The sequence below is a fragment of the Neodiprion lecontei genome, chromosome 4 (assembly GCF_021901455.1).
Source record: "Neodiprion lecontei isolate iyNeoLeco1 chromosome 4, iyNeoLeco1.1, whole genome shotgun sequence".
Taxonomy (NCBI): Eukaryota; Metazoa; Arthropoda; class Insecta; order Hymenoptera; family Diprionidae; genus Neodiprion; species Neodiprion lecontei.
The window spans coordinates 36,346,002-36,362,170 of NC_060263.1; the positions used below are offsets into that span (position 1 = coordinate 36,346,002).

General features: G+C 35.9%; 1 protein-coding gene and 1 long non-coding RNA gene across 2 annotated transcripts in view; one reads left to right on the top strand and one right to left on the bottom strand.

The window, feature by feature from the left end:
• The window catches only part of LOC107225318 (MAP kinase-interacting serine/threonine-protein kinase 1), a 95,194-nt gene that overhangs the window by 26,595 nt on the left and 52,430 nt on the right, over positions 1-16,169 (top strand). The gene's annotated exons all lie outside the window — the stretch shown is intronic.
• LOC124294178 lies at positions 14,561-15,866 on the bottom strand. Its single transcript, XR_006904093.1, has 3 exons — positions 15,667-15,866; positions 14,810-15,234; positions 14,561-14,631 (listed from the first exon to the last, which is right to left on the bottom strand). It is a non-coding gene; the product is annotated as an uncharacterized LOC124294178 (long non-coding RNA).

Below are 16,169 nucleotides of genomic sequence, written 5' to 3' on the forward strand. Positions count from 1 at the left end.
AAAGAACGGTCGGAATTTAATGCTTTTGCTCTTTGAAAATTCAAACGTAGACGTTTTGCGTAGGTTGGCCCGCCTGCATCGCGGACAAGAATATCGCTGCGGGAAGATTTGGCCGACCAATGAGATTTAATTATTTGGCGCATGCGCGGTTCATTTTCAAGTTTCAAGAGATCGTCCCGGTATACGTATGCACTTACAACCGTGTAATAAATTATTATGACTAGATAGTAAACAGATGAAGCTGTTATTTGTTTTGTTATACCCGTAAATTACATTGCTCGAATGATGGTATGTTTTCAACATGTATTGAAGACATTCCATCGATCCCGTGAATTCGAGAGTATCTCGAGCTGATGAAATCGAGTGAAAAATCTAACACGTTTCGCGCAACCACGTGTTGTTTTTTCATCATACTTCGTATCTAATTCGCGGGAGGCTTCTGCGTTTCGTTGTGTTGTTCCTGCGTGACTCACTGCTGGAATTTTACACGCGTTAGATATGCATATAACAGAGAAGCGTTACGTTTTTATAGCTCAATCCGATTTAAGAGGATGGGTGACGAATTATTCCGTCTAAAATCGAAATTTCCACGCTTTTTGCGTCACGCGCAAATATCGGCCAATTTTCAATCAATCAATCAATCGTCATCATCATCATCATCGTTATTATTATTATTATTATTATTCTTATTATTCTTATTATTGTACTCTAAAATTTGATTTTCCAATTCTGGTACGAATCGCGATATGTATTAAGGTGAGAAATTTCGGGCGAGTTATTATCGGTTGTGAAATCAGATTTCCAAGAAGTCATTGAGAGCGTCTCAAGTCAAGAGACACCTGGGATATATTATAGTAAGTGCGACGACCAGACGCTTAAAAATAAAGTCTGACCAAACCATTCCATGTAATACAAATTCCGGTGAGAGCGGTGAAATTTTCCACGAGACTTTTTTCTTTTTTTTTTGTTACTTTTTTCAGGTTTTCCTTTTCATTTTTTGCTCTGCCTCTGACGTCTTTCATTCTATATTAGTTTCAACTTGGTACTCGGGACAACGACTCGGAATATTCTCCCGTATAATTTATTTCTCGATAGACGGATGACGAAACATTCGTCTCTTATTTTACAAAGCTGGGTACGCTAATAATTGCAAAGATTCCGTGAATGATGAATGAACTCTGGTTAAATTTTCGCTCGTTTCGTTTTTTTTTTTTTTTTTTTTTTTTATCGCAAGATTACTCACAGACTCGGTAGGTCTGGTAATATAACGCGACAGATCTAGGTCGTCAGTTTTTACGTTATTTTGCGAAAAATAACTAAGCAACGATTTTCGAAGGTAACGATTGGAAGCGGAGACGTAGCGATAATACAGAGAAAAAATTCATCGTGCTATCTGATACGAAGACATTTGTCGGAAATACACGATACGTGTATACAGTGTTTTAGAAAATCATACTTTATTTATACAGCTTGACGTGTATATCCAGGTATAATAAGCAGCGACAGATGAAATTGCACATCTTTTGGTAAACGCAATTCTGCAAAATATTACAACATTGGCCTGGTCATAAAATGTTGAGAAAAAATTTGTGACAACAGTCGTTGCTCGGTGTCCAAAATCATATGCAAAAAAGAAAGAAGAAAAAAAAAAACATCACCGAACGATGAAAATTGAGAGTACGAACAGTTCTCCTCCCCTTCTAGTAAAAGTTGCGCAAACACCACGAGGCTGAAGTTATTAACGTTAACGTGACGATACGCAAGAAGAAAAAATCATTATTGGGCAATTTTAGGATGACTTTTAAGGAATTGGCTTTTCATAATAAAGGTATATTTTGCGTATATTTTAATACTTTACCAAGTTCCGATGTTTCCTAAACACGCATCGTTTCAGTAACGTTATTCTTTAACTTTATCCTCATCACATGCCTACGTTACGCCCGTGCGAACTTCCACATCCGCTGTTCGATGTCGGGCAACCGTCGTAACCTAGCGGCAGGTTGAAGGTCGACATGTTACGTAACCGTTCAGCCGATCAGGGGCTTCCCTCTTCTTGGGCTGGGGGGGCGGCGAAGACTACGACCCAGTGATCACGGAAGCCAACTTCGGGACTACCGACCTGATATTGCCAATATTATGTGTCCAGGATGGATTTGATGCTTTTCCGTTTACTCTTGTCTCATGGGTGCTTGCAGCTTACCGACACACGGCCAGACGCTGGTGTTACGGTGATCGGATTAACGACGCTTCGCTGTTGCTTCGACGTGCGCTCGCGAAATCATCGAGGGTCGACGGACCTGAAGAAAATGAGTGAGAAGAGGAAGAAAGAGAAGAAGAAGAAGAGGAAGAGGAAGAAGCACGTTGAATTGTTCAGGGTGGCCACACTCTTGGAAAACCTGAAATTGTCAGGGGATTTTTAATTTGGTAATGGAAAAGACTGAAGATGTCAATTTTCTATTATGGGAAGTGGAGATCATTTTTTGAGATAACAAGTTCACCTTTTTTTCGTCGAGAAAAGGATCGCGTTATATCCTTCTTCGATTCGAATTGAATTTGAGTCGAATGTAAAGTTTACAGACTGAACGACTTAGGTTTTAGTTGATGGAAAACCTGGGAATGTGATGGAATTTTTGTTACCAAAAATTTTAAGCCACCCCGATTGTTCGTACTTCGGGCAATTTAGACTTTCGGTGACCGATGTAATTGGAAAAAAAAGAGGATACTGGAGAGACGGAGAACCAAAGAGTGAGCTTTTCTTGGAATGAACCTGTTCGCTGCACTCGTGGATTGAAACTCCTTGATCGAAACCGTAAAACAACATCACCGCTACCGTCGGCTAGAATGAAACTTTTCCAGAGAGAAGGAACATTGTTATTCGATGAAAATGCGTTATTCGTGAGGAATCGAACGTTTTCGCAACGGAGCTGAACGGATCGTCTCCGTAGGAGCAAAACTTTGCACGGAGCATCCTAATCGTAAGAGAATTGACTCGTTGATAGCGGTGAACACGCGAAGACGTCAACACTGGTTGCAGACCTCAAACCGATGTCGGTACAATACACGATCTATATATTACCGTGAAATCGTTTACTTATCCACCATGGGAGATAATTCGCGTTATCGTCGTTGCGACGAGGACGACAAAGCGAATTGGGAGGCGTAAATTCGAACAATTGATCGACCGACAAATATCCAATTTACTCTTCGCACAGCAATTAACACGAATGAACGAACACGTACTCGTGTACAGAGTTATTTCGAATAGCGAGGAATCGAGTACTCGCTAACAATGGACGGTTTCGTAAGTTGTTTGGCCCGTTGGTATCCAAGCCATGGCGTTCGACGAGGAGAGCTTATCAGGGTTTGGCTGGGGAAAAAAACCTCGTGCGTAGAACACCTTTCGCCGTATCACATGCGTGACGTGCGAAAATGGATGATGACTTGAAATTTCGTTAGTAGGGGGATATGGTCGCGAAATATCGATAATCTCGTGCACTGAGAGAAATTTATAGTTTCGGTTACCGCTCGGTCGTTAACCATTTTCATTTTTTACCACAATCGAGAAATATAGTTCTAGGTAGAAAATGAAAATTAGTTTTCTAGCCGTTACCGGAAAGTCTGGCATCCGTTACTATTCTTTCTCATTACGACCACTGTTGCTAGATTTTCTTCCAACTGTTGCGAAAATTTAACGCTTGTGCAACGATGAATTGACGTTAAAGCCTTGTTTAACTAAAAAAGTAGAGCAAACCTCAGAAACTTATTTTGCGTTGCGATAACCAAAAAAGGATCGACGATAGCGCAAAATGGTTAGGCGTACCTCGTTTTTCGCGATTCCAACAATATTCAAACAGTTTTTTTTAACGATACCTGTTTCATTGTATTTTTCTAGTTACTGTGACAGATGAAATTTTTCTCAGTGTGCCGATATCGTTCATTAACGCTACCTATGACCTTTGTCCGTTGCGACGAAACCATTTCAAGACTTGATCCGAGGCTCTAACGCTGTAATTTCGCCATTTTCAAACTCATTGTCGATCGGCAATAATTCTGGTTAGAAATGTCTTCGGAATTTTAATCATGGTGTCCATTTTTTTCCCCCTATCCAGAGGTGAACACCCCCAGCTTTATATAATCTACGTACACTCGTGCGAGTGACTTGTAATGTTCGACGGGACTTCGAATTAATCTCCCGTAGGAACGAAATAGTTTTCAATTTCAGGAAATAATCTAGAGTTTGTAATTGTCCTGTCATGTGATAATTGATAAAATCTGGGTTAATTTACGGAAAAACAATTTAAACAAATAGCTTTTCACACTAGCTTTTAGGTCTTGAATTCCATCGTAATACTTTTGGTATCCTCTCTTGCTCGTCAATGTGTCGACCTTCCCATTGTATAAACCGGTCATTTTCACTTCCATACAAGTTCGAAGCGGTTTTTTTTCTCTCGGAAGGAAAAAAGAATGCTATAAAAATACGATTTTTCAAATTTTCGGTGAAACTCTACAAATTTGTACTTTGTAGAAACATACAACATACTCTTGACTCCAATCGTATTCCTGACACACCCGTAACAAATATTATATGTATATTACATGTTATACATGTATATATATATAGATCGAAGGTACGTACCCAGCAGCGATAAATCTTCCTCTTTATCATCACGATATCCTTTAAACATAATCATTCCGAACGGATGTTCCTATCTACCAGGCTAATCTTTCTCGTGTTCGGACTTGTGTAATGCTGCGGTACCATAACAAGAAAGAACAATAAAAACGTATATAATGTCGTAAACTCGTAGATCGTAACGCGTGAAAACCGAAATCGCGATAAAGATAAAGTGATGACCCAGTACGAACTTTTGATTAAAAACTTCGAACAACCGATGCTTTTCCTATGAGAAAAAGTAAGGCTTTCTAAGGGTGGGTAAATATGGAGGGGAGAAGAAAAATGTAAATTTTTTTTTTAATTTATTTGAGGGGTGACACCATCGAAATTCGATATTTCACTCTTCTTAAGGACAGGTCTGGAATACCGGACAATCTCTTGAAACTTGAAAATCTACCGCGCATGCGCGAGTTTTATCGGCTGTTCTTGCAGGCTGGCCATCCCGAGGTTCAGCCGTCAAACTCTTTCTGCCGGCGATGTGGTTGATACGAATTTTCGAGGTTAGAATCTCAAATAATTGAGGTAGCGACTCGGAAAGGCTTGGGAAGCATTCGTTATTGGGTCGGAAAGTTGATTCTTCAAAGAACGGTCGGAATTTAATGCTTTTGCTCTTTGAAAATTCAAACGTAGACGTTTTGCGTAGGTTGGCCCGCCTGCATCGCGGACAAGAATATCGCTGCGGGAAGATTTGGCCGACCAATGAGATTTAATTATTTGGCGCATGCGCGGTTCATTTTCAAGTTTCAAGAGATCGTCCCGGTATACGTATGCACTTACAACCGTGTAATAAATTATTATGACTAGATAGTAAACAGATGAAGCTGTTATTTGTTTTGTTATACCCGTAAATTACATTGCTCGAATGATGGTATGTTTTCAACATGTATTGAAGACATTCCATCGATCCCGTGAATTCGAGAGTATCTCGAGCTGATGAAATCGAGTGAAAAATCTAACACGTTTCGCGCAACCACGTGTTGTTTTTTCATCATACTTCGTATCTAATTCGCGGGAGGCTTCTGCGTTTCGTTGTGTTGTTCCTGCGTGACTCACTGCTGGAATTTTACACGCGTTAGATATGCATATAACAGAGAAGCGTTACGTTTTTATAGCTCAATCCGATTTAAGAGGATGGGTGACGAATTATTCCGTCTAAAATCGAAATTTCCACGCTTTTTGCGTCACGCGCAAATATCGGCCAATTTTCAATCAATCAATCAATCGTCATCATCATCATCATCGTTATTATTATTATTATTATTATTCTTATTATTCTTATTATTGTACTCTAAAATTTGATTTTCCAATTCTGGTACGAATCGCGATATGTATTAAGGTGAGAAATTTCGGGCGAGTTATTATCGGTTGTGAAATCAGATTTCCAAGAAGTCATTGAGAGCGTCTCAAGTCAAGAGACACCTGGGATATATTATAGTAAGTGCGACGACCAGACGCTTAAAAATAAAGTCTGACCAAACCATTCCATGTAATACAAATTCCGGTGAGAGCGGTGAAATTTTCCACGAGACTTTTTTCTTTTTTTTTTGTTACTTTTTTCAGGTTTTCCTTTTCATTTTTTGCTCTGCCTCTGACGTCTTTCATTCTATATTAGTTTCAACTTGGTACTCGGGACAACGACTCGGAATATTCTCCCGTATAATTTATTTCTCGATAGACGGATGACGAAACATTCGTCTCTTATTTTACAAAGCTGGGTACGCTAATAATTGCAAAGATTCCGTGAATGATGAATGAACTCTGGTTAAATTTTCGCTCGTTTCGTTTTTTTTTTTTTTTTTTTTTTTGTTTTTTTCTTTCCATACTATTCACGGCCAGCGCGGCGTTAGAATGTTCTCTCTCAATGCTGTGTGGATTTTGCGACGCGTAGTTTAAGCGCTATAAGTCAGCCCAGAGCAGCTTCTGTGTCCCAGTCTCTATTTTACAAATAGTTAACCCGGTTCTTTCCCCAATTCAAAATAATACGACCGAGCGTTCAAAATTAGATAAAGCAAAAAAAAAAAGAATTAATAAAAACAGTTTTTACTAAAATATTTCCCTCGTCGGTACGGAAAACATCAACGTTATAGGCAATTATTATTATGTATATATATACGAAAATGTATAAATTTCGATGTCGCTGAATCACGTCAACGAAATCTGTGGTAAAATTTTATAGTTACACACCTATACAATTTCGTTTTTGCAAACGATTCTCGATCGTCGGACACGCGAGAAAATCAATCCAAAGAATGTTGTTATACTGGTTTGAGAAAATGAAAAATGAATGAAACAACAAATAACGTCTATAATTCACTGTTCTTCGGTTTCAACTTCGCGTCCTTCATTCGTTTCTATTTCTTTGTTCTATAAATTAAACTTAACGACTTGTTATTTATTTATTATATAGACTTTCGTATGGGTTTTATTGCCCCCCCCCCCCCTTCCCCTCTCATTCGCTGTACAATGCCAGCTTCCAAGTACTCCAATCATTTTTCCTAAGACCACGTAATATGAGAATAACGTAAAAAAGTACGATTCTATTCATACAAGTATTATTCATGATGCGTATATCATAGATACGTAGTTTTAGAATCGCTCATGTTTCTGACGACGAAAGATATGACGTAACGCCAATTTCTTTTTTTGTTCATTCACGGCACATATTAACATACGCACACACACACACACACACGTATATGTATGTATATTTTCTTTTTCAGCGATTTTTGTCTATTTTTTGGCATATTCAAATTTTTTCATCAACTTCATAATGGAACCGGTCTAGAAATATTCCAAGTGAAAAAATAGAAGTTCCGAGAATTTTGACGGAAACTTTCAGAACGTTCAAACAATGTTTTAGCTGAGCAGAAAACTTGAAAGTGTTGAATAAAAAAAAAAAAATGAAAAAAACATCGGCCCATTACGTGCCCGGTCTTGAAATGTTTGGAATAGAAAATACAGTTTCTGAGAATTGTTCGACAATTTGAAAAAATAGTTTCTTTTCAAAATCACTTTAAATATTTGTAGATAATTGGGGAGTTGAATAAAAAATCTGAAAAAATTCAGGGTACTGTTTCAGAGGAGAAAAAATTGTAGAAAAAATTTTGAACCAATTCTGAGGTTCTCCATAATATACATAATGTGTATAATCTATATACATAGATGCGTATGACACGAATCGACTTATGTAAAGCCGAACCTACCGGGCGTGAATGGAAGAGGAAAAGGAAGTTTGCTGTATGGCTACATACGTGTACATAGTAGACACAAGTCGTCACTCGACTGTGTCAAACGCAGCGTTAGAAAAAGCAAAATGGCAATGCAAATACCTGATAGATAAAAAGAAAAAGAAAAAGAAAAAGAAAAAGAAAGAAGAAAAGAACAACAGTAAAGTAAAAACGAGAGTGAGAGAGAAAAAGGAAGAAAGGAAGGGAAGGAATTTTGTTGTTACAAATATATAGTTATACTGTTCCGCGTTACACGTCGTTACCTTCGCCTTGAAATCTCTATTATTTTATTGTATCTACAGTATTTTATTTGTGTATTATATACCCACTGACACTGCACAAATGCGCAGCGGTTGTGTATATATATATATATATATATGTATATATATTTTATTTTTTTATTTTTGTCACTGTTACCTACTACTGAGTAACGTGAAAGAGTGAACCTGTATTACAAGTACAATTTTCAAATAATAATTATATCACGATTTCGTATTTTCTTAGTTTTGATAAAAATTTGCCTAGACGATAAAAGGAAAAAAAAAAAAAATAAACAAATAGATAAAAATTTGCGTTATTAAACAATAACCGCATTACAGTTTGAATTATTGACGATAAATTTCCCTTGCCATGTATGTATATTTCGCGAATTATACAATTTGAATAATTTACGCGTAACACGTACAATATTTAAAAGAAAAAAAAAAAAAACAGAGAGAGAGGGGAAAAACCGGGGTTCTACTGTATAAATCCTTGTCTCCCCGCTGAAGAATCTTTCGATTTCTGCGACGGAGTTTGCGAAACCCGCGCAGCAACGACCGCCACCAAACTTACAATCAGGCATTCACGACTATGGGCGTAGTTAAATGTGTGCATGCATGTGTCTGTGTATGATACGTACATGCGTATTTACACCGCACGGTCGTACCATGAGACAACGTAAACGAACGAATGCGGTAAGAAGGGAAAGGGGGGGGGGGGGGGCATACAACACACGCGTATGTATTTTTGGCGCGTAGTTTTTGTTTTTTTTTTTTGTTTTTTTTTCTTTTTATATTTTTCTTTTCTTATTTTCTCTTCGGCACACGCTTCGCAGACGTGTGTATGTATACATGATACCACAGATTCACGTGGACAGGTGTGTGTTACATACGCGGTACGGGCGATTTTGGAGCACGTGGTTACTCGCGAAATCCTTGACTTTGTCGATACGTTCGCACGTGCGGCTGCTGCCGGACATTGCGTCTCTCTCTCTCTCTCTGTTAACTCCGTGATGTTTTTTTTTTTTTTTGTTTTTTTTTGGTTTTTTATTTTTATTCATTTTATCGCCCATTCCGCGCACATTATTGCCACGCTCATCTTTTTCCACCTCTACATTTCAAACTCTTGACAAAATTCCCATCGCGGATGTACGATGTGCGCAGAATAGGTAGTAATATATATATATATATATTTATTATATATATATATATATACACATTGATATATCAAAATCTTACGTCTGCGTATCGCGTGCTTTTTGCTCGATAAAAAAAAAAAAAAGAAAATAAAAAAAAATGAACAACAACAACAACAAAGAAATAAAAATATGAAATACACATTCCTAACGATTCTACGCTTGTTGAATAATCGTTGTTAAATCGTACACACGTGACGGTGTACAATCGTCAAATTTTACGGATCCACATTTTCGGCTGTGTAATCCTTCTTTTTTTTTTTTTTTTTATTATTTTTTTAACAGCACTAACAACAATCACTCCCTCCTCGTCGTTCCATTTTATAATCTTCTTCGTCTCGCTACCCCGCGTTGTTCGCGATTCATCCTGTTTCACAATTATTCTCGTACGGTAATATATATATATATATATATATACAGTCACGATACGTGCATACGTGTTACAGGTTTACCCCGCCGATGGATGATTTAAGCTCGTGACTATGTATGTGCTTACGTAACACATACATATATACCTAATCATGTGTAATAGCACGTCATTTTCTCTTTCTCTCTCTCTCTCTCTCTCTCTCTATCTCTATCTCTCTCTTTATACATATGCACATGTAGCACATATTACAAGTATATACCACGCATATCGTATAGAATGGTTATGTTGGTATATATGTGTGTGTGTGTGTGTATATATATATATACATAACGTATCGCATGTTTACATGTAAAACTCGATGTTACGTGCGATTCTAATTTTACACGACTTTCCTCCGAAATTCGCCGTTTTGGCAAATCTATGCTTTTATATATGTATATATATATATATATATATCTAGGTATATATATCTAGGTATATAATCTTCATGACTGCTAACTCGATCAGCGCTTTGCGTCTTATGACCCGTCTTTTCATCTTCACGCTTTTGAAGCGATCTAGACGACTGCGCAAAAAGAAAAAAAAAAAAAACCTGCGAATTCTTACTTTCAGCTTTCGTTTTCGGTGTAAAAAAAAAAAAAAAAAAAAAAATCACAATTTTATTCTCAAACTCTTCGTTCTCGAACATCAAAATTCACGGAAAAAATCAGGGCAGCAAAACGACATTTCTTGCGTGACGCTAGAATTTTTCTTTTTTATTTATTTTTTTTTTTTTTTTTTTTTTTTTTCATCCAAACTTTAGATATTAAAAAACAAAATCGAATTTTTTATCCAAATATTGCTGTCTTGAGTCGTGTATGAAAATATTGATAAAATAAGTAACCGGTGACAATTTTTAAATACCGATTGCGAACGCGGTGATGCAAATCTATGTTAAAGTTCGCAGCAAAAAATATCTTTTCTCCGCATCGATTCCCTGTAATGTAATCTTTTCATACCGTCAACTGATTACACTATACACATATATACAACATATGTAGGTATAAAAATGTAACAATTGTTTTGATAACAAAAAACAAAAACAAAAAAAAAAAATAAATAAAAAAATCTTGCGACGTGTAGATAAGATTGCCTAAAATTCATCCGCTTCCAGAAGTTTTACAACGACTGATATATCGATTAATTAATTGATGAAGTGTCTGGCAATAAAGTACCTGTGTTATTCTTTTGTTTTATATATATTAAACACACGCATGTATATATTCCAAACGGAACCGTGACATTGAACGTCGAGTCGCGAGTTATCGCGCGTTGAAATTAATTTTTTCCTCTTGTTTTGAAATTAGATAACCGCAGTAGCAGGCAGAAAAACGTAGTGCGTAGAAAGTGAAGCACGTGGCCTTTGCAGAATGGGAGAAGTTACGATGGCGTGGCGAGAGAGAAAAAAAAAAAAAAAAAACAAAAAAGAAGAAGAAGAGGGAGAGTGGGTAAAAACAAATAGAACAAATTATTTTTATCTCGAAAACCGCCGCTGCGCGGGTGATAAAAAATCTCACGGACTTACGAGTCTGCTTTTATTACGTACAAAAGTAGTACATACGTATATGTATACATATGTTGTATACCCACAGTGACCTTGTGCAAAAAAAATTTGTTGCATAATACAATCGAGTATAAATATGTATTACACACGGATAAACGTCATTCGTGCACTCTCAAATTTATCACCTATTTTATGCGTTCATGATCGTGAAAATATTGCGAACGAACGATGAAAATTTATAAAATATATTACAAACATAATACAGTCAACAATTGTAACGATTTTAACAATGTGTTTGTTCAGGTTCTGAAATTCGCTTGGGTGTAAAAATATTTTTTTGTAACGTTCATGGTCAAGGGGAAAAAATAAAACGTTTTTATATAACTATCGTTCGAGCTTCGGAATTCAAAATAATTTTTACTAATTGCCGATTAACAAAGATTTGGAAATTGATTTTTAATCGACAAGATTTGAAAATTGAAGAAGCGAAAAAACAATGATGTTTATCAAATTAATTATCTACAAGATATAATTATATTCTGGGGAAAAAGAAAAAAAAAAAAACACGCGAATAATTTATTGAAACGACGGTTTCATTTTACTTTTTTAATTACTCACGACCATGTTATAGATCTGATATATATATTCGATGTTGATCTATGCTCGCATTCTCTGTATACATAACAACAACAACAACAACAACAACAATAATAATGTAGGTGTATTATACGTAAACGGCAATGGGTCGAAAGAGGTAATCGGAAATTTACTGTTGCGTGCGAGAAAATCCCTTGAAGAGAGAGAGAGAAAGAGAGAGAGAGAGAGAGAGAATTTAGCATGTAAAGATGATCGCGGCAAACACGCGTATCAAAACATTAAATTGAACCTTGGCTACGCCCACGCAATACACGCTCAGTGATAGGCACAACATATGCTTTATAACCCTATCACGCATATAATAAATGGCTAAATGGCGATGTGATTGTAAAATGATATTGCGTGTGGTGGAAAAATTCGTCTCATGCCTCGACGTATTATTTATGTACTTATGTATAGGTATGTATATGGGGGATTCCACGTCAAACCGACCGGTCATCGGCCTGATCCCCCAGGATTTTAATGACCAATGAATTTTTTGGTTCGTTTGGGTCAAAACTGATATATCAGGATTATACGAAATTTTTCCACCATTTTTTAAAAGTGTGGTGACTCCAAAATGTTCTTTACAGTGAGTATATATTTTTGTAAAATCAGGGACTCGAGAACACATTCCAGGAAAAACGATTTCTTTGAAAAACAAAAATTAAACAAAATACATATATATATATTAAATATATTTCTCATTTTCATCCCCTTTTTCGAATCATGACGAAAAGATGTGTCTTCGAGTTCCTGGGTTTACAATAAAAAATTTTGATCAATTTTAGAAATCTCCGTCTCACTTCTCACTCACAAAATCACTTTAACAAAGTGGCGGAAAAATTTGAAAAAATTAAAGGTTTCATTTTTGACCCAAAAGAAAGAATACGTTTATTGGTCATTGAAATCACACGGAGCCAGACCGATGACTCGTTCGTTTTACGTGGAATGTCCCATATATGTATACGATATTACAGACTTACCTTGAGAAATAAAATATTGAATACATAGAGTAGAACGAAAGAATATTTGTATAATGTATAAATATATTGTGAAAAACGTTCGACTTAGCTTCGTCTATTTCTTTCACATCACAGATATATATTTATTTATGTGTCTATTTACACTTGACTATGTTATATGTAACACGTACGCTTGCCCAGTGTTACAGAAATGTTTATTTTCTATTTCGGCTCGGACTTTATGTATAAACTTTTTTTTTTTTTTGTATTGTTTTTATTTTTCCCCTTGAAATTGGCAAAATTTTGTCCTTGTAATTATTTTCACCGACGTTTGCGGAAACGCCGTGCAATAATTTGTAGTTTTTTGTTTGTTTTTTTTCTTACGTACGTATAAAATTATTACACGAACTCACGTTACACGCAGAACGTGGCTGAAAAATATTTTCTCCCTTCCTTTTTTTCCCTACAAATCGTTGCGAATTCTAACGTAGTCGGTAATAATAAAACAAGCTCGAAAGAACTTGGCGGAATAAAATTGAAATGCGCAAGGATTTTGGATTCTTCTTTTCACCTTTTTCGATCTTTAAAGTATATTATAAATATCATTGTATGAAACGACGGTGGCGCTTTAAAAACAATTAAATACTATTGCCCTAAATTATAACACGTTATTATATGTGTATTAATATAACAATCAACATGTCAGTGCAGAATACCTTGAATAATTGAAATTGCTTACCTGCGCCGCAGAATAAATAAGAACAAGTTTAACCCGGTGAAATTGGAATTTCTTTTACATGTATACATGTGTATTTATTTTCATACGTGAAGAGTACATGTACATGTAACACGCACAACTGTAATTTTTTTTTTTTTTCACACGGACCAAAGTTTGAAAAAAGTCAAAACCTCTGCTGTAAAGACAAGTCTTTCTTTCTTTTCAATTTCTAGAAAAAAAAGCAACAATCTTTCGTCGTATTTTTGAAATTCAATTTAGCGAAGCTGGAGACGCACCAGCAGCTGCAGCCTAGAGACAAATCATTCCGGAAAAAGACTTTGAAAATCGGTTCCTCTTGTTACGTACTGGATGGGTATATTTAAGCTCGAGATATTTGAACTCGGGAAAGTTTTCCTCAATCCGTGAGCTTTCGGTGTCATCCGATATCCTTGAGTGTTCTTTCACCCTCCCGCTACTCGCTGCTGGTACATCATCCGACACCGGGGTAGATTTCCTTTTTATTGAAAAACCAAACCGAATAAAAGCATAAAGACGACTCAGAAGGCAGCGAAATTTTCACGAAGATCTCTTTTTTTTTTCTACCGATCGAATCAAGAGCTCGCCTCTTTTGGCGGATTGAACAATGCTTGAAAAAAGTTAGTTTGAGATACAATTTGGTCTTTTAATATGTGAAGTAAGGGTACGAAATTATTTCGATGACGTGAAAAGTAAGAAAGAAAAAATTTATATATTTATATATTTTTGTAATAATATTTTCTTTTCGTAACTTTGTTGTACAATAAAAATTATTTTTAATACGTCGAGTTTAATATTATCAATATTACGGGTAGGAAGAAAAGGTTTCGTTAAGTGTAAAAAATGACTTGAAGATATTTAATATCAGGATTAAGATTTCGTTTTAGTTTCTTCGTTCATTTTTTCTTGCTGCCTCATCATTTTCCTTTTTTTCTTCTCTCTTCCATTTACAGTATAAGCCGATTGTATCCACTCAAACGAGCTATGGAAACGACAGAATTGTTGCTGAAAAAAGGAAATAAAAACTTGATAAAAACAAAAAACTATTGAGGCCAAAGTTGAGTTACGGATGAAAAAAAAATTACCGATTACGGAGCTTCAAGAAATTCAAATTTTGGTTTTTCAGCTTATTTTTTTGGTCTTTGCAGGTGGAAGAATAAAGATATAATCTTGTTTTACTTACTTTTCAAATCTGTATGTGTTACGGAACAGGAGGGGTAGAATTTCGGCAAATCGTTAGTATTTTTTTTTTTTTTCCAAACCCACAAAAGATATAATTTCAATAGCAATCATACAACTTGACAAGATCCTCAGAAAAGTATCTCTCTCATAAAAATAAATCTTATTATTCGGAATTTCTTCTTCTTCTTCTTCTTCTTCCGTCCCTCATTACGCGACGATTGAGGCGGATTATCAACCTTTATCTTTCTTCTTCCCTACTCGACTTTCAACAAGATGTTCAGCATACCAATTATGACGGGATTTCAAGCTTGTGGTTAAAAAATGGTAATTTCTCTGCTTGAATGTAATATCTGTACGTATTATAAGTATACGACGGCGAATAAACCAGAATGAGTCATCGGCTGCAGATTCTTTTGGTCGGTTTATCTGTAGAATATAAATTATTTACTTTTTAATCTCGTTTGTTTCATTTTTATTTTTTTATTTTTTTTTTGTTCTCCTTTTTTTCTACAAAAGTACAACTAGAACGTGACCGTGCATCGGCATCATCGTAATCATAATCACAATAATTCCTCCACTCCCCCTGGGATAACCGACTTGACACGTTTCTCTCTCTCTCTCTCCCTGTAAAGTTTTTTTTTTTTTTTTTTTTATTTTTTATCTCCCAAGTGATAAAAACTTCCCACCTTGACCAACAAATAAATTGCGTCTCCGCCTGTGTGGAAAATTCGCAAATAATTATCATACCTATATGGATATGCAGCGAAAGAGAAAGGAGCTTGAATCTACGTATGCCGGTCGTACAGGTTACGAGTTTTACAGGCACGCGGGAGATGGGGAAGGATCTCGGTCTCTTACTTTATGAATAAAGTCAAGGTTCTCGATCCGCGTCGTTGCGCTGCCAGTTGATAAAGAATTCCGACAATTATTAGGTACGGATAAACTATGAAGTGCCGAAATTTTCATTTTACTTTTCAGATCTCTGAGCTTCGTCGTTTAGAAGGAACGAATTTCTTGCATCGAATTTCCAGCACGTATAATAATTTCATTCGAAAAACATTTTGAAACCTAGATTTTTATTTTTATTCAGTTTTTTTTTTTTTTTTTTTTTTTTTTTAATAAATTAATTTTCCGAACATGAAACTATACCCATTTTCGGATAGAATTTTGTATTATATGTTCGGGATGATCGGAATCTTTTTAATACAATAAACACGTCGCATCAAGTCCGTTTAATTAAACGCGTAGAAAGATTTGAAAATGGAAATATCACAATATCGAATTTGTGTAACACGCTAAAATACATTTTACAGAATTTCAACGTATTGTAGGCAGTCGAAATATAGGCGTGTGAAAATTGC